Here is a 24,516-nt window from a genome sequence, read left to right as displayed (position 1 = left end):
TCGATTCTTCTATAGAATGGCCATAGGGGTACCTTGACCCTCATTTCATCGATTCATCGACAGAATGGTCCTAGGGGTACCTTGACCCTCATTTCATCGATTCATCGACAAAATGGCCCTAGAGGTACTTTGACCACCATTTCATCGATTCAGACAAAATGGCCCTAGGGGTACTTTGACCACCATTTCATCGATTAATCGACAAAATGGCCCTAGGGGTATCTTGACCACCATTTCATCGATTCATCGACAAAATGGCCCTACCTTGACCACCATTTCATCGATTCATCGACAAAATGGCCCTAGGGGTATCTTGACCCTCATCAACAAGTGTATAAATATCAAAACAGCAAGACCATCATCAACAAGTGTTTAATTTTCCTTACAGCAAGACCATCATATGGATCAAATTGAACATGGTAGCAGCAAGACCATCATATGGATCATCAAATTGAACATGATAACAGCAAAAACAACATCATAATGCATAATTCTCATAAGAGCAAGACCATCAATAGTAGTTATTACAGTACCATAACATCAAACCAGCATGAGTTGTTCCCAAAATAGATCACATCATCAACAGTTTTTCCAAAGCACATTAGTTCCCTGAAGCATAAAAGTAATCCTTCAGCCTTGATGGTTTCTTCCTCTGTCTTGGTGGCAAGAAGGCTGTCCTTGTTGCTGCAACTGAGCTGCTTGGCCTCCTAGCTAGAGCTGCTGAGCTGTTTGTCCTGCTTGCTGGAGCTGCTGAGCTGCTTTGTCTCCTAGCTGGAGCTGCTGAGCTGCTTGGCCTGCTTGCTGGAGCTGCTGAGCTGCTTGGCCTCCTAGCTGGAGCTGCTGAGCTGCTTGGCCTGCTTGCTGGAGCTGCTGAGCTGCTTGCCACTAGTGGTGCCCTGCTTGCTGGAGCTGCTGAGCTGCTTGCCACTGGTGGTGCCCTGCTTGCTGGAGCTGCAACAGATGAAGCTGCAGTAGTAGATGTGGTACCCTCCTCTGTCCTGTTTGACTGCATTTGAAAATGGTAGCAAGTTAATACATTCAAGTGGTGCAAAACAGAAATAGATGGCAACAAGTATGGCAACAGAGACTAACCTCATGCCTGTTCTTTCTCATTGCTAGACCTGGCTTTAGGGTTTTGAGGCAAGATGTGTATCTATGACCCATAAGATTGCAATTGCTGCATGTAATTGATGCCATCCTAGATGTATCTTTATGTGCTGGTGGCTCAAACTGGATCCTTCTCCTTTTGGTTTGCTTCTTCCCTGGTTTATCCTTGAAAACTGGGGGTTCTATGTCTCTAGTTTTGGTCTTAGGCCAAAGGTTAGGTCCAGGTACATGAAATATGATGGGACTGTATGCTGCCAAATACATAGGCTTTTTGAAGAAGTCATGCACATAATCTGCAGGCCTTAATTTGGCTTTGGTGTTAGCAGAGACTACATGATTGCATGGCACCGCAGTCATATCCCATTTTCTGCACCCACATGTCATGTGCTACAAGTTAACTGCATAGGTATTTTCATTGCTTGTCACTTGGTAAATATTTGGCCCAGTCATCAATGCTTGACAGTTCCTAGAGTATTTCTTTGCTTCTTCAAGTAACTCAACATATGTTGGGCATATTTCCCACTTCTAACTGTGTTTTACTCCTATTTGTATTGAACCTGACCATCAACTTAATTCTGATTCCATCTACCATGGTCTTTATTGGTTTACCCCTCACATCTAAGATCATCTTGTTGAACACCTCACTAATATTGTTGACAACTAGGTAAGTTTTGCAATTGAAGTCCATGGCATATCTAGCCCAAGCATGTCTAGGAATTTTATTTAACCAACTCCAGGCAGCCTTACACTCTACTTTAAGAGCATCCATTGCATCAAGATGGCCATGTTCAGTATAGGAGTAACTTGCCTTATCCATGTACTTCTTTAATTCTGACCCCCTAAAAGCAGCAGTCTGGAAGTTTTGGTAGATGTGTCTAAGGAAGAATCTTTGGGGGCAATTGGGGAAGACTTGGCTCATAGCTTTCAGAAGACCCTATATGGAGAAATTACCAAACTTACTAATAAGCACTGAATATTAACTACTTCTAGCAATTACTATGAACTACTTATATCAACTAGTATTGAGCAATGAATATTAACTAATACTAATCAAAATCTATGAACTACTAGTAAGCAATTAACATGAACTACTAATACTAAGAAAATTCTATGAGCAAATTCTATAATACCTTCTGTTTATCAGAATTATGGTGTAAAAACCAAATCTCCCAGATTCTCCACCAATAGCTGCCTTCAGTTCTGTGAGAAACCAGGTCCAACTCTTTGTGTCTTCTTTGTCCACAACTCCAAAGGCAATGGGATAGATGGTATTATTCCCAACCCTTCCCGTGGCAGCAAGGACTTGTTGGCCAGTGGAGAGCTTGATGAAACATCCATCCACACCTGCAATGGCACACAAGATATGTTATAAATAGAGTATGGTGCACCACATTTATGTCATATATAACACAGTTTTAGTAGTCACCTATGAATGGTCTGCATCCATTCAAAAATCCTTCCTTGCAAGCATTCAAACATATGAACAAATCATGGAACCTTGGATTGATGCTTGGATGGTCTTTTAGGAACTTAGTAGTGACAATGCACCTACTACCTGGATTGGTGTCTAACACAGCCTGCAAGTAATCCCTGATCCTGGTGTATTGCCCCCTCTAATCTCCTTGCACCACCTTAATAGCATTGTTCTTAGCCCTGTAGGCCATATGAGTGCTGATCTCAACTCCATACTTGCTCTTCATATTTTGCATTATTGTACTTATTGGTGTGTTCAGGTCTGTTCTTATTGCTTCTAAAACTTGATGTGTAACCCACTTTGTAGTCACCTTGGTGCTCTCTGCTACAGCTGGACATGTGTGTAACAAATTTGTTTTCCTAATGCAGAAAGTTTTCTCTTTTAACACCATAGAAGCTGCAATGAAGAAAGGGCAGTCTTCATGTGTGCACACAACTATAATTCTCTCATTGCAGTTCCTATGAAACTGATAGTTTCTGTTCTGTGCTATGTGGAAAGTGAGAAGTGCCCTTCTAAATTGGTACACATTATCAAAGCATAACTTCTTAGCAAACTGCAGCTCTGGGCTCTCTCTATCCTCATGATACCATACCCTTGGTTTGGGTTTTTTAGCCCTAGACTTACTGCCTAGCACAAATGATAGGGGTACAGCCCTCTCATCTTGCTCCTCCTTCAAATCACCAGGATCTGGATCCTCATCAGATGATGGTACCCAAACATCCTCTAACTATTGCTCCAAACTAGCATGTGATCTTGTGGTTGGCCCCTTTCTTACTTTAAACTTCTTCCTCTTTTGCCCCTATGGTAGCACCTCCTTTTAAAGTTCCCCATGATCTCCATGCCCCTTTTGCTCTGCATTTTCCTCATGCACTTCCTATTGTATCTCATAAGGTTCATCTACATCTGTGTCACCTTCAAAGTGTAAGAGTGGGTCCTCTCTCTGCCTCCTTAGCTCAGCCATCCTAGCCATGAAATCCTCATCTTCCTCCAAGTCTGAGTCATCTTCAGTTAGTAGCAAAGGAAGTTTTATTTTCACCGCCTGCACCCTCTCAACATTCTTCTGATTCTGCTTAAATCTCTGAATTTTTAATCTCCTTCAAAGCTCCATACTTCTTTCTAACTCATGTTGCTCCATGTCAACATCATCTCCATTGCCTTGCTCAATATCAACATCTGCTTCATTGCCTTGCTCCATATCAACATTGCCTTGCTCCATATCAACATTGTGGCTCTGCTGTGTGGAGAAAAACTGGATTGGTTCGGGCTCCTCAACTACTGCATCTCTTTTTGATACTTCTGATGGTGACTTGTACACCACCCCAACATCATACACCTCATATACAATGCTCTCTCCAACATTGGCTATAGGAACTTGCTGATCACAAACATAGCCTCTGTTTATATCTGCAGGTCTGGGCTCACTACCCCTAACTACTGTCAGGTTTACTATGTTCTGATCTTTATTGGCAATGTGATCCAGCATCTCATCCACCTTGTCATCATCACATATCTCCTCCAAACCAGCTACTCCCAGCCTAGCATCCCTCACATAATACATGTAGTCTTTACTTCCATATCTTGCTGTCTCTATGAGTGCTCACAGATTGTAAAAAGTGATGTCTGAAACACACATAGTCCTTTCTAAGTTATCCATATCATAAAAGTGCAGTCTAACCTCCCAAACATCATCAGACAAGCTACAAAAAGGAACAATTCTTATACATATTAATTAAACAGTAGAGTACTAACTACAAACAATACAAGTGACCAATTTAAAATAGGGCCATTTGCATTTCTGTCCCTAACTCAAACCACCTAATCAGATATACCCCTAATTCGAAAGCCTGCTCAAATTTGCCCCTCCACCGTTAGGTGCCCTTATAGAAATGTCCTTCTGCACCGTTACTATCCGGTCAAACAACTTTGACCGTCCTGAAAAAAATAGCAAAAAATTCAAAAAATCTAAAATTTTGTGAGATCGAAGATACTTATGTGCCCAAGGTGTGTGCATATTTTCGTGCTATTTGGACATTCCAGGAGCTCGTGGTGAGGAAAAACAGTTAATCTGCATGCTTGTGAACAATAAATTTGAAATAAACTAGCAACAAAATTTAAAAATATATATGAATTTTTTTGGCATCAAAGTGGCTTGGGTGCAGAAGGTGCTTGCAAGTTTTTGTGATCAAATGACATGCGAGGAGCTCTAGCAAGAAAAAACAAAATAGTCATTTTTCCCAAGTTTTTTCCCGAGCCAAATTTTGTTTTTTTTTCTCCACAAGCCCCTCTAATGTCCAAACGCAACAAAAAATTACATGCAGCTTGCAGACCCGAGCCTCTTTGATGCCAAAAAATTTCATATTTTTTTTGAATTTTCTTGCTATTTTTTGAATTTACTATTCACCGGCTTACATGTTATTGTTTTTCCTCTAACACGAGCTCCTGGAATGTACAAACAGCACGAAACTTTGCACGCACTTTGCGAACCTGAGTATCTTTGATCCCACAAATTTTCAAATTTTTTAGAATTTTTTTGCTATTTTTTTCAAGACGGGCAAAGCCCTTTGACCAGCTTTGACCTGCTTTGATCGGACGGTAACGGCACAGAAGGGTATTTCTGTAAGTGCACCTAACGGCGGAGGGGCAAATTTGAGCAGCCTTTGAAATTAGGGGTAAATCTAAGAGTGGGTGCAAATTAGGGGCATAGATGTAAAAGTCCCTTTAAAATATACAATGCATACCAATTTAAATAAGAACAATTGTGACCCTAATGTCTACTAAATAAACAGTGCATCCTAACCCAAATATCATCAGTGCCAATTTGAATACACTAAAAATATGAGTACACTTTGTACTAAATCAAACAATAAAATTAGCACTGTCTACTACATAAACAGTGCATAGCAATTAAAATCAACTCTACATGGATACTAAAAAGTGCATAGTTATTTGTCTACTAAACAGAGCATGGGAATAGCACTCTCTACTGAACTAAAAAATGGTAACTATATTGTATCCTAAACATAGCATACTAATATCACTACAATCTAATTTACAGAGCAGATGAACACTTAGTACTAGGCAAAAGAATCAGTTTTGACTTACACACCTAACCCTAACTATGGAAGCGACAGAAAATGGGGGGGGTGGGGGCAGTGGAGATATCTTACTCCACACCGCCGAATACAGATGCCCAGTGGTGGATCCCCGTTGGAGTAGCCTGCATAGCACGGGCCAGAGCGCCGGCAGCACAGTACTCCAGCGACGGGGACGGTGGTCTGTTCCGTGGGGCCTGGCTAGGGTTAGAGCTCCCGCAGACCTCCTCGGGTGGCTTTGGATCTCCGCCGCCAAGAAACCCTCCTGCACCGTCGCCGCCTCCGCCATCCACTCCGCCACCGGCGTCCGGGCTCATCGTTGCCATGAATGAGACAGAGAGAGAGAGGAGAGCGAGCCGTCGCGGGGATGGTGTGGAAATTTCCAAATGAGGAAGAAGTGTCGATTCAATCTGGTTTATTGACCTAACGGGGGCGTCGGTGGGCACTGTAGCATCGTTACACGGCGTCAGCTCGCGGCCGTGACGCCACGTCGACAAGATAGGGTACCACCTGTCATAATAGTGCTTAAACTGCCCGAATAGGAGGTTTGGTGCTTTCTGCAAAAGATTAGAAAAAAATCAGTGTTTTCTGCAGCAAAAACGTAGAAGAGTGTTTTCTGCAAACCTAAGCTGAATTGTGGTCGTTTTCTGCAATTCACTCTACTCTCTGCAAGCACTGAAATTATTGGTTACAGATAGTTTTGTGATAAGGTAATTTGTAACGGGTAACAAGTAATAAAAGTAAATAAGGTGCAAAAAGATGGCCCAATCCTTTTTGTAGCAAAGGACAAGCCTGGACAAACTCTTATATAAAGGAAAGCGCTCTCGAGGACACATGGGAATTATCGTCAAGCTAGTTTTCATCACACTCATATGATTTGCGTTTGGTACTTTGATAATTTGATATGTGGGTGGACCGGTGCTTGGGTAATGTCCTTCCTTGGACAAGCATCCCACTTATGATTAACCCCTATTGCAACCATCTGCAACTACAATAGAAGTTTTAAGGTAAACCTAACCATAGCATGAAACATATGGATCCAAATCAGCCCCTTACGAAGCAACGCATAAACTAGGGTTTAAGATTTTGTCACTCTAGCAACCCATCATCTACTTATTACTTCCCAATGCCTTCCTCTAGGCCCAAACAATGGTGAAGTGTCATGTAGTCGGCGTTCACATGACACCACTAGAGGAAAGACACCATACATCTCATCACAATATCGAACGAATACCAAATTCACATGACTACTTATAGCAAGACTTCTCCCATGTCCTCAGGAACAAACGTAACTACTCACAAATCATATTCATGTTCATAATCAGAGGGGTATTAATATGCATAATGGATCTGAACATATGATCTTCCACCAAGTAAACCAACTAGCATCAACTACAAGGAGTAATCAACACTACTAGCAACCCACAGGTACCAATTTGAGGTTTGGATACAAAGATTGGATACAAGAGATGAACTAGGGATTGAGATGAGATGTTGTTGGTGAAGATGTTGATGGAGATTGACCCCCTCCTGATGAGAGGATCATTGGTGATGACGATGGTGATGATTTCCCCCTCCCGGAGGGAAGTTTCCCCGGTAGAACAGCTCCGCCGGAGCCCTAGATTGATTCCGCCAAGGTTCCGCTTCGTGGCGGCGGAGTTTCATCCCGTGAGCTTTCTTATGATTTTTTTCCTCAACAAAAGACTCCATATAGCCAAAGATGGGCATCAGAGGGCCACCAGGGGGCCCACAAGGCAGGGGGCACGCCTAGGGGGTTAGGGCGCGCCCCCACCCTCGTGGACGGTGGGTGGCCCCCCTCTGGTACTTCTTTCGCCCAATATTTTTTATATATTCTGAAAATAATTCCCATCGAGTTTCAGGACTTTTGGAGATGTGCAGAATAGGTCTCTAATATTTGCTCCTTTTCCAGCCTAGAATTCCAGCTGTCGGCATTCCCCCTCTTCATGCAAACCTTGTAAAATAAGAGAGAATAGGCATAAGTATTGTAACATAATGTGTAATAACAACCCATAATGCAATAAATATCGATATAAAAGCATGATGCCAAATGGTCGTATCAACGGTTTCCAAACAGAAATTAAAGTTTATTCCTTTTTCCACCATACTTTCACTTTCCATGGCTAACCGTATCCACGGGTGCCTTCCATACCAAAACTTTCCAAGGAATTTATTATTTGACAACATAAAGTAAATTCATTTTTCATTTCGGGACTGGGCATGCCTAATACCTTTGCCTTACTCTCGTGCAATGACAAGGGAATAAACACTCATCGTGAGAATAACACATCTAGCATGGAAAATATCGGCCACCCCTCACCGCTTCGCAAGCGGTACGAGCACACAAAAGGGAAATTTATTTTGAAAATTAGAGATGGCACATACAAATTTGCTTAGAATGGCAAAATAATGCCACATATAGGTAGGTATAGTGGACTCATATGGCAAAACTAGTTTAAAGGATTTTGGATGCACAAGTAGTGATCATACTTAGTGCAAAATGAAGGCTAGCAAAAGATTGAGAAGCGACCAACCAAGAAATGAATAATCTCACCAGCGAGCATTAAGCATAACTAACACCGAATAATGCCCACAAGTAGGATGTAATTTCATTGCACAACTATTGACTTTCATGCTTGCATAGGGAATCACAAACCTTAACACCAATATTCTTACTAAAGCATAATTACTCATTAACATGACTCACATATCACATCATCATATCTTAAAACTATTACAAGGAATCAAGTTTATTTTGTCCAATGATCTTCATGAAAGTTTCTTATTATATCCTTCTTGAATATCTATCACTTTGGAACTAATTTTCATGTGTTGCTTTTGATAAGCTCAAACAAGTATAAGTGAAGATCATGAGCATAATATTTCTTTCTCTTAAATTAATTTAAGTGAAGCAAGAGATAATTTCTTAAAAAATACTAACTCTCAAATAAATCTAAGTGAAGAAAGAGAGCATTTCTTCAAAAATAGCAAAGCACACCATGCTCAAAAAAGGTATAAGTGAAGCACTAGAGCAATGCTATAGCTTATAAAGATTTAAGTGAAGCGTAGAGAGCAATTCTAACAAGTCATGGCATAATTTTGGCTTTCTCAAATACGTGTGTCCAGCAAGGATTCAATATTTAAAACACAAAGAAAAACAAGCAAAGACTCATATCATACAAGACGCTCCAAGCAAAACTCATAGTATGTGACGAATAAAAATATAGCTTCGAGTAAAATACCGATGGTCGTTAGAAGAAAGAGGGGATGCCACTCGGGGCATCCCCAAGCTTAGTTGCTTTATTCTATTTGGATAATAGCTTGGGATGCCATGGGCATCCCCAAGCTTAGGCTCTTATTACTCCTTATTCCTTCATCCATCGTAACATCACACAAAACTTGAAAACTTCAATCACACAAAACTCAACAAAATCTTCGTGAGATCCGTTAGTATAAGAAAACAAATCACTACTATAAGTGTTGTTGCAAACCAATTAATATTTTATTCTTGCATTATATCTATTGTATTCCAACTTTTCTATGGCAAAAACTCTTCAAAAAGCCATAGAATCATCAAAACAAGTACACAACGCAAAGCAAAGAAAACAGAATCTGTCAAAAACAGAATAGTCTGTAGAAATCTGGGTATTTCGAATACTTTTGTAACTCCAAAAATTCTGAAAAAATAGGAAGACCTTAGAAATTTGTGTATTAATCTATTGCAAAACTAATTGGTATTTTATCGCCCTCTGATTAAAAACGAAAATTATTTTTGTGAGCACGAAAGTTTCTGTTTTTCAGCAAGATCAAATCAACTATCACCCAAGAAGATCCTAAAGGGCTTACTTGGCACAAACACTAATTAAAACACAAAAGACACAATCATAACAGTAGCATAATTGTGCAAACACTCAAGAACGGAAAGAAAAGACAAAAATAAATTTTATTCATTGGGTTGCCTCCCAGCAAGCGCTATCGTTTTATGCCCCTAGCTAAGCATTGAGATTTCATTGATGCTCACATGAAAGATAATAATTTAAACACAAATGGAGCATCATAAAACATGTTGCGAACACATTTAAGCCTAACATACTTCTTATGCATAGGAATTTTATAAGCAAACAAATTATCAAGACAAGAAATATATCTAGCATATGCAAAGGAGAGGAATAAAACATTGAAAATCTCAACATAACGAGAGGTAATCAAGTAACATGAAAATTTCTACAACCATATTTTCCTCTCTCATAATAATTACATGTAGGATCATACTCAAATTCAAAAATATAGCAATCATATAAAATTTTCTTTTCATGATCCACATGCATGCAAAGTTGACATTATTCCAATATAGTGGGATTATCATCAAATAAAGTCATGACCTCTCCGAACCCACTTTTATCAAAAAATTCATAAGATTGAACACTCTCCAAATATGTGGGATTATTTTTACCTAATTTGCACTCTTCCAAACTCACTTTCAATATTATCGCAAACATATTCATCATGAGGCTTAAATAAAATTTCAAAATCATAAGAAAAATCACCCCAATCATGATCATTGTAATAAGTAGTGGACATCGCAAAATTAGCATCCGCAAGCTTGGGTTTTGCATATTATTAGCACCATTGACATTAATAGAATTTGTAGTAAAATCATTAGAATCATGCTTTTCATTTAAGGAGCTATCATGAATCACTTTATAAATTCCTTCTTTTAACACTTCATCGCAGTTTTCAGATTCATGAATCTCAAGCAAAACTTCATAAAGATAATCTAGTGAACTCAATTCACTAGCTATGGGTTCATCAAAATTGGATCTCTTGAAAAGATTAGCAAGTGGATGAGGATCCATATCAATTGATTTTTAGCAAGCAAAGATGCAAGCAAATAGAAGACACATGGCAACACAAGCAAACATGAGATCCGACGAGAAAACAACGAACGAAAAAGAGGGCGAATAAAACGGCAAATTTTTGTGAAGTGGGGGAGAGCAAAATGAGAGGAAAATGGCAAATAATGTAAATTGCAAGGAGATGAGATTTGTGATTAGGAACTTGGTAGATGTTGATGATGTATCCCCGGCAACGGCGCCAGAAATTCCTTTTGATGTCTGCTAGACTACGTCGGTAATTCCCCAAAGTGGAAGGGATGATGCAGCATAGCGACAATAGGTATTTCCCTCAGTGATGAGACCAAGGTTATCGAACCAGTAGGAGAACCAAGCAACACTACGTAAACGGCACCTTCACACAAATAACAAATACTCGCAACTAGACGTGTTAAAGGGGTTGTCAATTCCTTTCGAGTAACGGCGCCAAAAATTGGCAAACGGACGTGATAAAAATATGATAGATAGGATAAATAGATCTTGGATAAAATAAATTGCAGAAAAGTATTTTGTATTCTTGGTTTAATAGATCTGAAAATAAAAGTAAAGGAAAATAGATCGTAAAGGCAAATATATTAAGGAATAGACCTGGGGGTCGTAGGTTTCACTAGTGGCTTCTCTCGAGAAAAATAGCAAACGGTGGGTGAAAAAATTACTGTTGGGCATTTGATAGAACTTCAAATAATCATGATGATATCCAGGCAATGATCATTATATAGGCATCACGTCCAAGATTACTAAACCGACTCCTGCCTACATCTACTACTATTAGTCCACACATCGACCGATATACATCATGCATCTAGTGTATTAAGTTCATGGAGAAACGAAGTAATGCAATAAGAACGATGACAAGATGTCGACAAGATCTATTTGTGTAGAAATAGACCCCATCTTGTTATCCTTAATGGCAACGATACATACGTGTCGGTTCCCCTTCTGTCACTGGGATCAAGCACTGTAAGATCAAACCCATCACAAAGCACCTCTTCCCATTGCAAGATAAATAGATCAAGTTGGACAAACAAAACCCAAACATCGGAGAAGAGATACGAGGCTATAAGCAATCATGCATATATTTGATCAAAGAAGACTCAAATAACTTTGATGGACAAAAAGAGATAGATCAGATCATAAACTCAAAGTTCATCGGATCCCAACAAACACACTGCAAAAGAATTACATCATATGGATCTCCAAGAGACCATTGTATTGAGAATCAAGCGAGAGAGAGGAAGCCATCTAGCTACTAACTACTGAATCGAAGGTCTACAAAAGACTACTCACGCATCATTGGAGAGGCACCAGTGGACATGATGAACCGCTCCGTGATGGTATCTAGATTGGATCTGGTGTTTCTGGAACTTGCGGCGGCTGGAATTGATTTTCATCGACTCCCCTAGGGTTTCTGGAATATTGGGGTATTTATAGAGTAAAGAGGCGGTCTGGGGGCACCCGAGGTGGGCACAACCCACCATGGCACGCCTAGGCCTCCAGGCGCGCCCTGGTGGGTTGTGCTCCCCGTGGAGCACCCCCCAGGCGCTTCTTCGACCCATTGGATATCTTCTTGTCCAAAAAATCCACAAAAAGTTTCACTGTGTTTGGACTCCGTTTGATATTGATTACCTGTGATGTAAAAAATAGCAACTGGCACTTGGCACTATGTCAATAGGTTAGTACGAAAAAATGATATAAAATGACTATAAAATGATTATAAAACATCCAAGAATGATAATATAACAGCATGGAACAATCAAAAATTATAGATACATTGGAGACGTATCAATCCTCCCTTGGTGTTATGGACACACGGTTACTTTGACTTTACCCCAGAACCATGCTGAAGTCGGGTCGGCCCCGTGGGGTATCCGCGAGAGAAATGTGAAGTCGGTTTGACCGTGAGGGTACCCGCGAGTGATGTGGAGTCGGGTTGACCTAGAGGGTACCCGCAAGATCGGTTCCCTTTCTGTCACTGGGATCAAGCACTATAAGATCGAACCCACTACAAAGCACCTCTTCCCATTGCAAGATAAATAGATCAAGTTGGCCAAACAAAACCCAAATATCGGAGAAGAAATACGAGGCTATAAGTAATCATGCATAAAAGAGATCAAAGAAACTCAAATACTTTCATGGATATAAAAATATAGATCTGATCGTAAACTCAAAGTTCATCCGATCCCAATAAACACACCGCAAAAAGAGTTACATCATATGGATCTCCAAGAGACAATTGTATTGAGAATTCAGCGAGAGAGAGAGAGGAAGCCATCTAGCTACTAACTACGGACCCGAAGGTCTACAAAGAATTACTCATGCATCATTAGAGAGGCACCAATGGAGGTGGTGAACCCCATCCGAGATGGTGTCTAAATTGGATCGGGTGGTTCTGGACTCTGCAGCAGCTGGAATTGATTTTCGTCGACTCCCCTAGGGTTTCTGGAATATTGGGGTATTTATAGAGCAAAGAGGCGGTCTGGGGGACCCGAGGTGGGCACAACCCACCACGGCAATTGATAAAACTTCTAATAATCATGACGATATCTAGGCAATGATCATTACAAAGGCATCACATCCAAGATTAGTAGACCGACTCCTGCCTGCATCTACTACTATTACTCCGCACATCGACTGCTGTCCAGCATGCATCTAGTGTATTAAGTTCATGGAGAAATGGAGTAATGCAATAAGAACGATGACATGATGTAGACAAGATCTATCTATGTAGAGATAAACCCCATAGTTTTATCCTTAGTAGCAACGATACATACGCGTCGGTTCCCCTTCTGTCACTGTGATCAAGCACCGTAAGATCGAACCCACTACAAAGCATCTCTTCCCATTGCAAGATAAATAAATCAAGTTGGCCAAACAAAACCCAAATATCAAAGAAGAAATACGAGGCTATAAGAGATCATGCATAAAAGAGATCAAAGAAACTCAAATACTTTCATGGATATAAAAAGATAGATATGATCATAAACTCAAAGTTCATCGATCCCAACAAACACACAGCAAAAGAGTTACATCATATGGATCTCCAAGAGACCATTGTATTGAGAATCAAGAGAGAGAGAGGAAGCCATATAGCTACTAACTACGGACCCGAAGGTCTACAAAGAACTACTCACGCATCATCGGAGAGGCACCAATGGAGGTGGTGAACCCCATCCGAGATACTATCTAGATTGGATCTGGTGGTTTTGGACTCTGTGGTGGCTGGATGAATATTTCGTCGACTCCCCTAGGTTTTATAGAATATTGGGGTATTTATAGAGCAAAGAGGCGGTCCGGGGGCACCCAAGGTGGGCACAACCCACCAGGGCATTCTTAGCCCATGTCGTAAGTCCATGAGATGGGGCGACAGGATCACACATAGTGGATCATTGATCGTCTCCGCGCACTCCCAAGACACTAATAGGTTTGGATATGTGATCTGAGTAGGCCTCTAGCCTTTTCGCACTAACCACCACAGGGGAATAAGTATGGGCACTCAACGTCGTACGATTCTCCGAAAGCTCTTCGGACGTCAGTGATTGAGCGGCATGCGCCCGGGTGGTCTGCGTAAGCACCTGTTTGTATAAAGGGGTATCCAAGACTGTTCCCGGTCGTCCAACAATGCATGATGGCCTCTGTGTTGAGCCTAGGTAGGACTACGACATTTCGATCAGCCAAGGTCGGGCATGACTAAGGAATGTGTCTTCGGCCGGAGTTAATCGAGCATGTTGTATAAGTTGGTGCACCCCTGCAGGGAAGTTAATGTATTCGAATAGCCGTGTCCATGGTAACAAACGCTTAGAGTTCTATGCGGATCTATACAACTAGAACTAGATTCTAGAGACATGAGATGGATATGATGGCTCCGGGATTGCATTATCGTAGAGAGTTGAGGAAGGATCTTTGGGCATTAATACAATATGCTTGCTACTTATATTATGTTAATCTGCAGTCTTCTAATGTTGCAAGATGCTTCAAGATGCTAGTATTCGATAGGCTAGGCTTTCCCTTCTCTTCTGGCATTTCTGCAGTTTAGTCCAAAGATATAGCCCCATTCCTTTGATACCGGTGCATACTTAGTGTAGATCTGATGTAAGTCTTGCGGGTACTTTGGCTGAGTACTCACGGTTGCTTTGCTACCTCTTTTCCCCTATACCCGATGCTGCTATTAGATGACAGATCCCAGGAGCCAGCTGACACCACCGACGACTACAACTGCCCCGAGGGTGCCTACTAGTACGTGGAGGCCGCCAACGACCAGGAGTATTTAGGAGCCTCCTAGGCAGGAGACATTTCCTCTTCGATTGATGTTGTTGTTTTTGCTAGACTTCTTAAGGCACACTTGTTTAATTTATGTCTGTACTCAGATATTGATGCTTCCGCTAACTCATTTGTATTCGATCCCTCAGGGCCCCTGTCTTGTAATATAAAGCTTGTATAACTTTAATTTGTGTCTAGAGTTGTGTTGTGATATCTTCCTGATGTCCACTACACAACTTATTCTCGTAGACTCATGTTGGGCCTCCAAGCGTAGAGTTTTGTAGGATAGTAGCAATTTTCCCTCAAGTGGATTACCTAAGGTTTATCAATCCGTGGGAGGTGTAGGATGAAGATGGTCTCCCTCAAACAACCCTGCAACCAAATAATAAAAAGTCTCTTGTGTCCCCAACACACCAAATACAATGGTAAATTGTATAGGTGCACTAGTTCGGTGAAGACATGGTGATACAAGTGTAGCAATGATAGTAGATATTGATTTTTGTAATAGGAACAATAAAAAACAGCAAGGTAGCAAGTAACAAAAGGGAGCACAAACGGTATTGCAATGCTTGAAAATGAGGCCTAGGGTCCGTAATTTTGCTTGTGCAATCTCTCAACAATGCTAATATAATTAGATCATATAACCATCCCTCAACGTGCGATGAAAAATCACTCCAAAGTTCTTATCTAGCGAAGAACATAAGAAGAAATTGTTTGTAGGGTACGAAACCACCTCAAAGTTATTTTTTTTATCAGTCTATCCAAGAGTTCGTACTAAAATAAACACTAGTTATCCTTTCCGATCAATCTATCTAAGAGTTCATACTCAAATAGCACCATATGATACACATCAACCAACTCTAATGTCACCTAGATACTCCAATGTCACTGCGAGTATCCGTGAGTTCATTATGTGATATGCATCAAACAATTTCAGATTCATAATACTCAATCCAACTCAAAGAACCTCAAAGAGTGCCCCAAGATTTCTACCGGAGAAACAAGGACCCCTATGCATCAACCCCTATGCATAGATTACCCCTATGTCACCTCGGGAATCCGTGAGTTGAGTGCCAAACACATATCAAGTGAATCAATATGATGCCCCATTGTCACCATGGGTATTCATAGCAAGACATACATCAAGTGCTCTCAAATCCATAAAAGTATTCAATCCGATAACAACGAAATCTCAAAGGGAAAACTCAATTCATCACAAAAAGATAGAGAGGGAGAAATACAATATGATCCAACTATATTAACAAATCTCGTGATACATCAAGATCGTGCCAAATCAAGAACATGAGAGAGATATATATATATTAAACACATAGCTACTACTACAAACCCTTAGCCCCGAGGATGGACTACTCCTTCCTCATCATGGTGGCCGTAGGGATGATGAAGATGGCCTCCGGTGATGATTTCCCCCTCCGACAGGGTGCCGACACAGGGTCTAGATTGATTTTTCGTGGCTATAGAGGCTTGCCGCGACAGAATTTCTGATCTAGGTTAACTTTCAGGGGTTTATGAATATATAGGATTTTTCAGCGTTGGAATCACACGAAGATGGGCCTTATGGGGGCCACCACCCACCTGGGCGCACCAGCGTCTTGTGGGTAGCAAGGGCCCCGCCTATGGCGGTTCTTTGCTCCATTATTTTTCTTTTCTTCCAAAAATACATCAAAAAGTTCCGTCCAATTCCAAGAACTTTTATTTTTGCACAAAAAACACCACGGTAGTTCTACTGAAAACAACATCAGTCCAGGTTAATTCCATTCAAATAATACCAAAACAATATAAAATTGTTGTAAACATGGCATGAATACTTCATAAATTATAGATACGTTGGAGACGTATCAGCACCCCCAAGCTTAATTCCTACTCATCCTTGAGTAGGTAAATGATAAAAGAAATAGTTTATGAAGTGCGAATGCTAGTATAGTGCATAAGTTTGATCAATGATAATTTCAATCACTTTTCCTAGCATCATAATATCAACGCTTTCTTATAAAACTCATCATGATAAAGTAGCAATCAATTCACATGTTGCGGTTCAAACAATGCCTTCTCTTGAAACATAACAACCTATGTTCTTAATCACCAAGCAATTGCAATTCAACTTATTCAACAAAGCCTAAGTAAGAGCTCCACATACTCAATCATCATATAGTCTTCTATGATTGCTAGTACTCAAAGCATATATTTAGACCAAATGGCATCCATCGAACACGGAGAAAGATACGGTTGAGGGAGTCCTGGATTAGGGGGTCTCTGGACAGCCGGACTATCTCCATTGGCCGGACTGTTAGACTATGAAGATACAAGATTGAAGACTTCGTCTCGTGTCTGGATGGGACTCTACTTGGCGTGGAAGGCAAGCTAGGAAATACATATATGGATATCTCCTCCTTTGTAACCGACCTTGTGTAACCCTAACCCTCTCTGGTGTCTATATAAACCAAAGGGTTTTAGTCTGTAGGACAACAATCACAACATACAATCATACCATAGGCTAGCTTCTAGGGTTTAGCCTCTCTGATCTCGTGGTAGATCTACTCTTGTAACACCCATATCTTCAATATTAATCAAGCAGGACGTAGGGTTTTACCTCCATCAAGAGGGCCCGAACCTGGGTAAAACTTCGTGTCACTTGCCTCCTGTTACCATCCGGCCTAGACGCACAGTTCGGGACCCCCTACCCGAGATCCACCGGTTTTGACACCGACATTGGTGCTTTCATTGAGAGTTCCTCTATGTCGTCGCCGTTAGGCTTGATGGCTCCTACTATCATCGATAGTGATGCGGTCCAGGGTGAGACTTTCCTCCCCGGACAGATCTTCATATTCGGCGGCTTTTCACTGTGGGCTAATTCGCTTGGCCATCTGGAGGAGATTGAAAGCTACGCCCCTGGCCATCAGGTCAGATTTGGAAGTTTGAATTACACGGCCAACATCCGTGGGGACTTGATCTTTGACGGATTCGAGCCACAGTTGGGCGCACCACACTGTCGCGATGGGTATGACCTAGCTCTGCCATCGGACGGTACCCCAGAGGCCGCGCCCGCATCAGCTCCGACCCTTAGCTCGGAGCCAGCTGCGCCAATCAAGGACGGGTGGCTAGACACCGCCTCAAGAGCTGCGGTCTCAACGGCGATCGAGACAAACACCAGCATAATCCTCTGCGCAGCCCGTGACTCCAAGGTACCAGACTCTCCTCTGGACCCCGAACCATCCGCGCCCCTGCCAGTCGAATCCGATTGGGCGCCAATCATGGAATTCACCGCCGCGGATATCTTTCAGCACTCGCCCTTCGGCGACATTCTGAATTCACTAAGGTCTCTCTCTTTGTCAGGAGAGCCCTGGCCGGATTATGGCCAACAAGATTGGGATGCGGACGACAAAGAAATTCGACGCCCACCCACCACCTACTTTGTAGCCACTATCCATGATTTAACCGACATGCTCGACTTCGACTCTGAAGACATCGACGGTATGGACGACGATGTAGGAGACGAACATGAACCAACACCTATAGGGCACTGGAAAGCCACCTCGTCGTATGACATATACATGGTGGATACACCCAATGAAGGCAAAGGTGACGAGATAGCGGAGGATGACCCCTCCAAGAAGCAACCCAAGCACCGACGTCAGCGGCGCCACTCTAAGTCCCGCCAAAGCAAAAGTGGTGATAACGGCACAAGAGATAATAACACTCCGGATAGCGCCGAAGACAACAACAATCCCCTCCAGCATGATTTAGAGCAGGAAGATGAAGGAGCCAGCTCTCCTGAGAGGGCGTCTGGCGGAGAGGAGGAGGATGACAATTACATGCCCCCCTCCAAAGACGAGGCAAGCCTCGGTGACGATGAATTCACCATACCAGAGGATCCCGTTGAACAAGAGCGCTTCAAGCGCAGGCTTATGGCCACAGCAAATATCCTGAAGAAAAAGTAGCAGCAGCTTCAAGCTGATCAAAATCTGCTAGCTGACAAATGGACTGAAGTCCTCGCAGCAGAGGAATATAAACTCGAGCGTCCCTCCAAGAGTTACCCAAGGCGCAGGTTACTACCCCGACTGGAGGAAGAAGCGTACGATACGGCTGATCGGCCACCTCATGGCCGCGATAGAAAGGCATTCCAGCCAAAAGCTCAGCCTCCACCACAACGCCATCCAAATAAAAAGGCATGGGGAGATACGCCAGACCTGCGAGACATATTGGAGGACAAAGCAAAGCATTAAAGATCGATCTACGGATCACGAGGGCGCACCACTCTACGAGACGGTAAACGTCACGCCGGATACAGTAAAAGCAAATCCGGTCGGGCCGAACACAGCGGGCAGGACCCATACGAGCTGTGTCGCGATATAGCCCAATACAGAGGCACCGCACACCCCTTATGCTTCACAGACGAAGTAATGGAACATCAATTCCGAGAAGGTTTCAAACCTGTAAACATTGAATCATACGACGACACAACAAATCCCGTAGTATGGATCGAGGACTTCCTCCTCCACATCCACATGGCCCGCGGTGGTGACTTACATGCCATCAAATACCTCCCTCTAAAACTCAAAGGACCAGCGCGGCATTGGCTTAATAGCTTGCCAGCGGACTCCATTAGCTGTTGGGAAGATCTGGAAGCCGCATTCCTCGACAACTTTCAGGGCACTTATGTGCAACGACCAGACGCCTATGACTTGAGCCACATAATTCAGCAGCTAGAAGAGTCGGCCAGGCAATTCTGGACTCGGTTCCTCACAAAGAAAAATCAAATCGTCAACTGTTCGAATGCGGAGGCCTTAGCGGCTTTCAAGCACAACATCCGAGACGAGTGGCTAGCCCGGCACCTTGGTCAGGAAAAGCCGAAATCTATGGCAGCCCTCACGACGCTCATGACTCGCTTTTGTGCGGGAGAAGACAGCTGGTTGGCTCGCACCAATAACATATCAAAGAACCATGGTACCTCAGATACCAAGGACGGCAATAGCAGGTCACGTCGCAACAAGCATAAGCGCCGCATTAACGGTGAAAGTACTGAGGATACGGCAGTCAATGCCGGATTCAAAGGCTCTAAACCCGGTCAGCGGAAAAAGCCATTCAAGCAAAGTACGCCAGGTCCATCCAGCTTGGACTGTATACTCGATCGCTCGTGTCAAATACACGGCACCCCAGACAAGCCAGCCAATCACACCAACAGGGATTGTTGGGTGTTCAAGCAGGCCGGCAAGCTAATTGCCGAAAACAAGGACAAGGGGCCGCATAGCGATGACGAGGAAGAACCCCGGCAGCCACACACTGGAGGACAGAAGAGGTTTCCCCCGCAAGTGCGGACGGTGAACATGATATACGCAACCCACATCCCCAAGAGGGAGCGGAAGCGTGCGCTCAGGGACGTATATGCGTTGGAGCCAGTCGCCCCAAAGTTCAACCCTTGGTCCTCCTGTCCGACCACCTTCGATTGCAGGGACCACCCCACTAGTATCCGTCACGGCGGATTCGCCGCACTGGTCCTAGACCCAATCATCGACGGATTTCACCTCACTCGAGTCCTTATGGACGGTGGCAGCAACCTGAACCTGCTTTATCAGGACACAGTGCGCAAAATGGGTATAGACCCCTCAAGGATCAAACCCACAAAGACGACCTTTAAGGGCGTCATTCCAGGCGTAGAGGCCCACTGCACAGGCTCAATTACACTAGAAGTGGTCTTCGGATCCCCGGATAACTTCCGAAGCGAAGAGTTAATCTTCGATATAGTCCCGTTCCGTAGTGGTTATCATGCGCTGCTCGGACGAACCGCATTCGCTCGATTCAATGCGGTACCACATTATGCATACCTCAAGCTCAAGATGCCAGGAACTCGCAGAGTTATTATAGTTAATGGAAACACAGAGCACTCTCTCTGAACAGAGGAGCACACCGCGGCCCTCGCAGTAGAAGCGCAAAGCAGCCTCTCAAGGCAATCTACCAGTTCGGCGTTTCAAAGCCCGGACACCTTCAAGCGCGCTCGGGGCAATCGGCAAACAGTCCGCCTGGCACGATCTGAGCTCGCGTAGCAATACGGCGGCCACCCCAATCCCAGCCCAACGGCGTTGTTCGTGCCTTCCGAATACCAGGGGCTTCGCCGAAATTTAAAATTATAGAATTCTATGGCTAAGTGAGAGTGATAAAGCATTATTAGTCTGGTTGCCTTGTTCGTTGTGCTGAGCACCTCCCTCGAAGGACCCAAACATGGGAACAAGAGTGCTCAGGTTTATCCCGAACACCCCAGCACTCGTGGTATGGGGGCAGAAGCCGAGGACTAGCCATCTCTCAGATTGGATAAACAGCCAAACAGAAGGTAATATTTTAAATTCACACAAGCATTGCATAGCGCATATGAAACAAGTTTTCATCTCACGGGATAAAAAAACGAGAAAGTCTCATTCAAATATTACATTTTGCGAACACTCATCCGCGATAAGACGAGCGCCTGGCAAAACACCCTCGTAGTACATCTCGGGTGGCGGTGCTCCTTGCCCTCCGGCGGCCCCTCCTTGATCAGCTTCACGGCGTCTAGCTTGACCCACTGCGTTTTTACACGGGCGAAGGCCCAGCGTGCACCTTCAATGCAGACGGATCACTTGACGACCTCCAGCCATGGGCAGGCATCCACAAGCCGCCTCACCAGGCCAAAGAAGCTGTTCGAAGGGCATCGCCAGGCCACAACCGGACTATGAAGCCCTTCATGGCCTGATCGGCCGCCTTATGTAGCTCGGCCATCTGCTTCAGCTGGTCACTCATCGGCACCGGATGTTCAGCCTCAGCATACTGAGACCAGAACAGCTTCTTCGTCGAGCTACCATCCTCGTCCTGGTAAAATTGTGCGGCATCGGACACACTGTGGGGCAAATCTGTGAATGCTCCTGAAGAGCTCCGGATCCGGGTAAGTAATTGATAATTTACTTTTACAAGCTTGCTTTGCATATAGAAAGCCTTGCCGCCACTATCTTCTTTATCGCGTCGATCTCCTAAAGGGCCTTCTGGGCCTCGGCCTTGGCACTCTTCGCGCTCTCACGGGCCGCGGCAAGCTCAGACTCTCGCATCTTCAAGTCAAGCTCCAACACCTCGTGCTTCATCACGAGAGCCTGGAGCTCTTGCTGCACCTCGCCCACCCGAGCCTCGTGCCTCTCTCGCTCAGTGCGCTCCTGAGCCGCCTTCTCTTCGTCCTGGGACAACGCTTGCTTCAGGGTCGCCACGTCGATCGTGGCCCCTGGCAAACATACAATGATCCTGTCATTTAGCAATCGCGTCCTTTTTCTCATCTATAGACAGGGTATTACTTACCCTTGTTCTCCTCGAGCTGCCTCTTAGCAAGGCCGAGATCTTTCTGGGACCCCTCGAGGGCCTCCTTCAGTACGGCGACCTCCACAGTTAGTGCGGCGGACGCCAGCAGCGAAGCCTGCATATGCATATTGACATACTTAAATTAGACTCCTGCGATATCATTTGATCCTCTGTTCGGCTTTTCTTTGTGAACACCGAACAAAGCATCAGGGGCTACTGTCTATGCGATAATATTTCTACTACATTTTAAAACACTTACCTTGAAGCCTGTTAGAAGGCTAGTACAGGCTTCAATCAATCCGCTCTTGGCGGACTGAACCTTCTGGATCACCGCACTCATGATAGTGCGGTGCTCCTCCTCGATGGAAGCGCTGCGAAGCGCTTCCAACATAGTGTCCGGCGCCTCTGGATGGACAGAGGTCACCGGCATAGGCGTCTCACCCCCCTTAGAAGGGGACCGCCTACCCGAGCTCGGAGCCGTTGGAGGGTCCGGCGCGGTGTTCAGTTGAGGGCCGAACTCAGAGCTCTTAGGGACCCCATCCCCTCGGCTCCTGGAGTCCGGAAGGTCGCCTTGAGGTGCCTCCGGAACTGTCCCCCCTTGATCCGGTGCCTCTTGAGACAACACCTTGGCGTCGTCGGCTGGATGAGGGGAGGTGGCAGTTGGGACTGGATCGCTATCCATGTCCGACGAGCCCAGGGAGCCATCCGAGGATACCTCGATATCGGCTCGGGGCGGCCTGCACAATTGAGTTCGGCGTTAGGGAAAGCAATGCGACAAAGGAATCCTATGGGTTACTTTGGTATCCGAATACTTACGATCTCCCCTGGGGCTTGGCCCTGGGCAACCACTCGTCTTCACTTTCGTCGGCGGCGGTAGAGCTGTCCGGAAGGAGCATCCTTCCCTTCTTGGACCCTCCGGCCTCCCCAGTTGGGGCGTCCTTCCTTTTCTTGTCTCCCCCAGTCGGTGGGGGAGCCTCTTCTTCCTCTTCCTCATCTTCGGGGGAGGAGTGCGCCATAGACTCATCGGACGGTGAGTCCGGTGACGCCTGGCGTCGGGAACTCTTTCGAGCTCCCTTGGCCTTCTGGGTCTTCTCCGACACCTTATAAGGGGCCGGAGTCAACATCTTTGCCAGAAGGGCATCTGCAGGGCCTTCGGGCAAGGGAGCCGGACAGTCGATTTGTCCGGCCATCTTCTGCCGGTCCTATTAACGGCACGGGAGTTTAGATCCCGCATAGAATCAATCTATATAGAAAACAAGTATCCTGTGAAAGGTAAAACAACTTACCGCACTGGCGTGGCGCTTCGTGTTGAATCCGCGATCCTCTGTAATGGGGGGAGGAACCGCAACGCCCTTGAACAGCACCCTCCAGGCATCTTCATGAGTCGTGTCGAAGAGCCTGTTCAGAGTTCGGTGATGCGTCGGATTGAACTCCCACAAGGTAAACTCCCGTTGTTGGCACGGGAGTATCCGGCGGACGAGCATAACCTGGACTATGTTGACAAGCTTGAGCTTCTTATCCACCATGTTCTGAATACATGACTGGAGTCCGGTTAGCTCTTTTGAATTACACCAGGACAGGCCCTTCTCTTTCCAGGAGGTGAGCCGCATGGGGATGCCATATCGGAACTCGGGGGCCGCTACCCATGCGGGGTCGCGCAGCTCGGTGATATAGAACTACCCCGATTGCGACCCCTTTATGGTGTCCACAAAGGTGCCCTCGAGCCATATGATGTTGGGCATCTTGCCCACCATGGCGCCTCCGCACTCCGCCTGGCGGCCGCTCACTACCTTCGGCTTGACATTGAAGGTCTTCAGCCATAAGCTGAAGTGGGGCTTGATGCGGAGGAAGGCCTCGCACACGACGATGAACGCCGAGATGTTGAGGATGAAGTTCGGAGCCAGATCATGGAAATCCAGGCCGTAATAAAACATGAGCCCCCGGACAAAGGGATGGAGAGGGAATCCCAGTCCGCAGAGGAAATTGGTGAGGAATACCACCCTCTCATGGGGCTCAGGGGTGGGGATGAGCTGTCCCTCATCTGGGAGCCGGTGCGCGATATCGTCGGGCAGGTATCTGGCTCTTCTTAGTTTCTTGACGTCTCCTTCCGTGACGGAGGAGACCATCCACTTGCCTCCCGCTCCGGACATGGTTGGAGAAGGTTGAGATGGAAGTGAGGACTTGGGCGCTAGAGCTCGAGTGTGCGGGAGCGGATGACCAGAGGAGGAAGAAGGCATGGATAGAAAGGTGAATCCTTATCCCTTTATATGGGCGGACAAAATTAAACGTCCCCACTTGCCTGGTAAAACTCGCTTATCCCCCAAGCGCCGGAATTGATGGCGCA

This window comes from Triticum dicoccoides, chromosome 3A (assembly GCF_002162155.2).
Source record: "Triticum dicoccoides isolate Atlit2015 ecotype Zavitan chromosome 3A, WEW_v2.0, whole genome shotgun sequence".
In the NCBI taxonomy this organism is placed as follows: Eukaryota; Viridiplantae; Streptophyta; class Magnoliopsida; order Poales; family Poaceae; genus Triticum; species Triticum dicoccoides.
The sequence above is the reverse complement of the archived record's forward strand: the minus strand, read 5'-3'. Positions refer to the sequence as shown.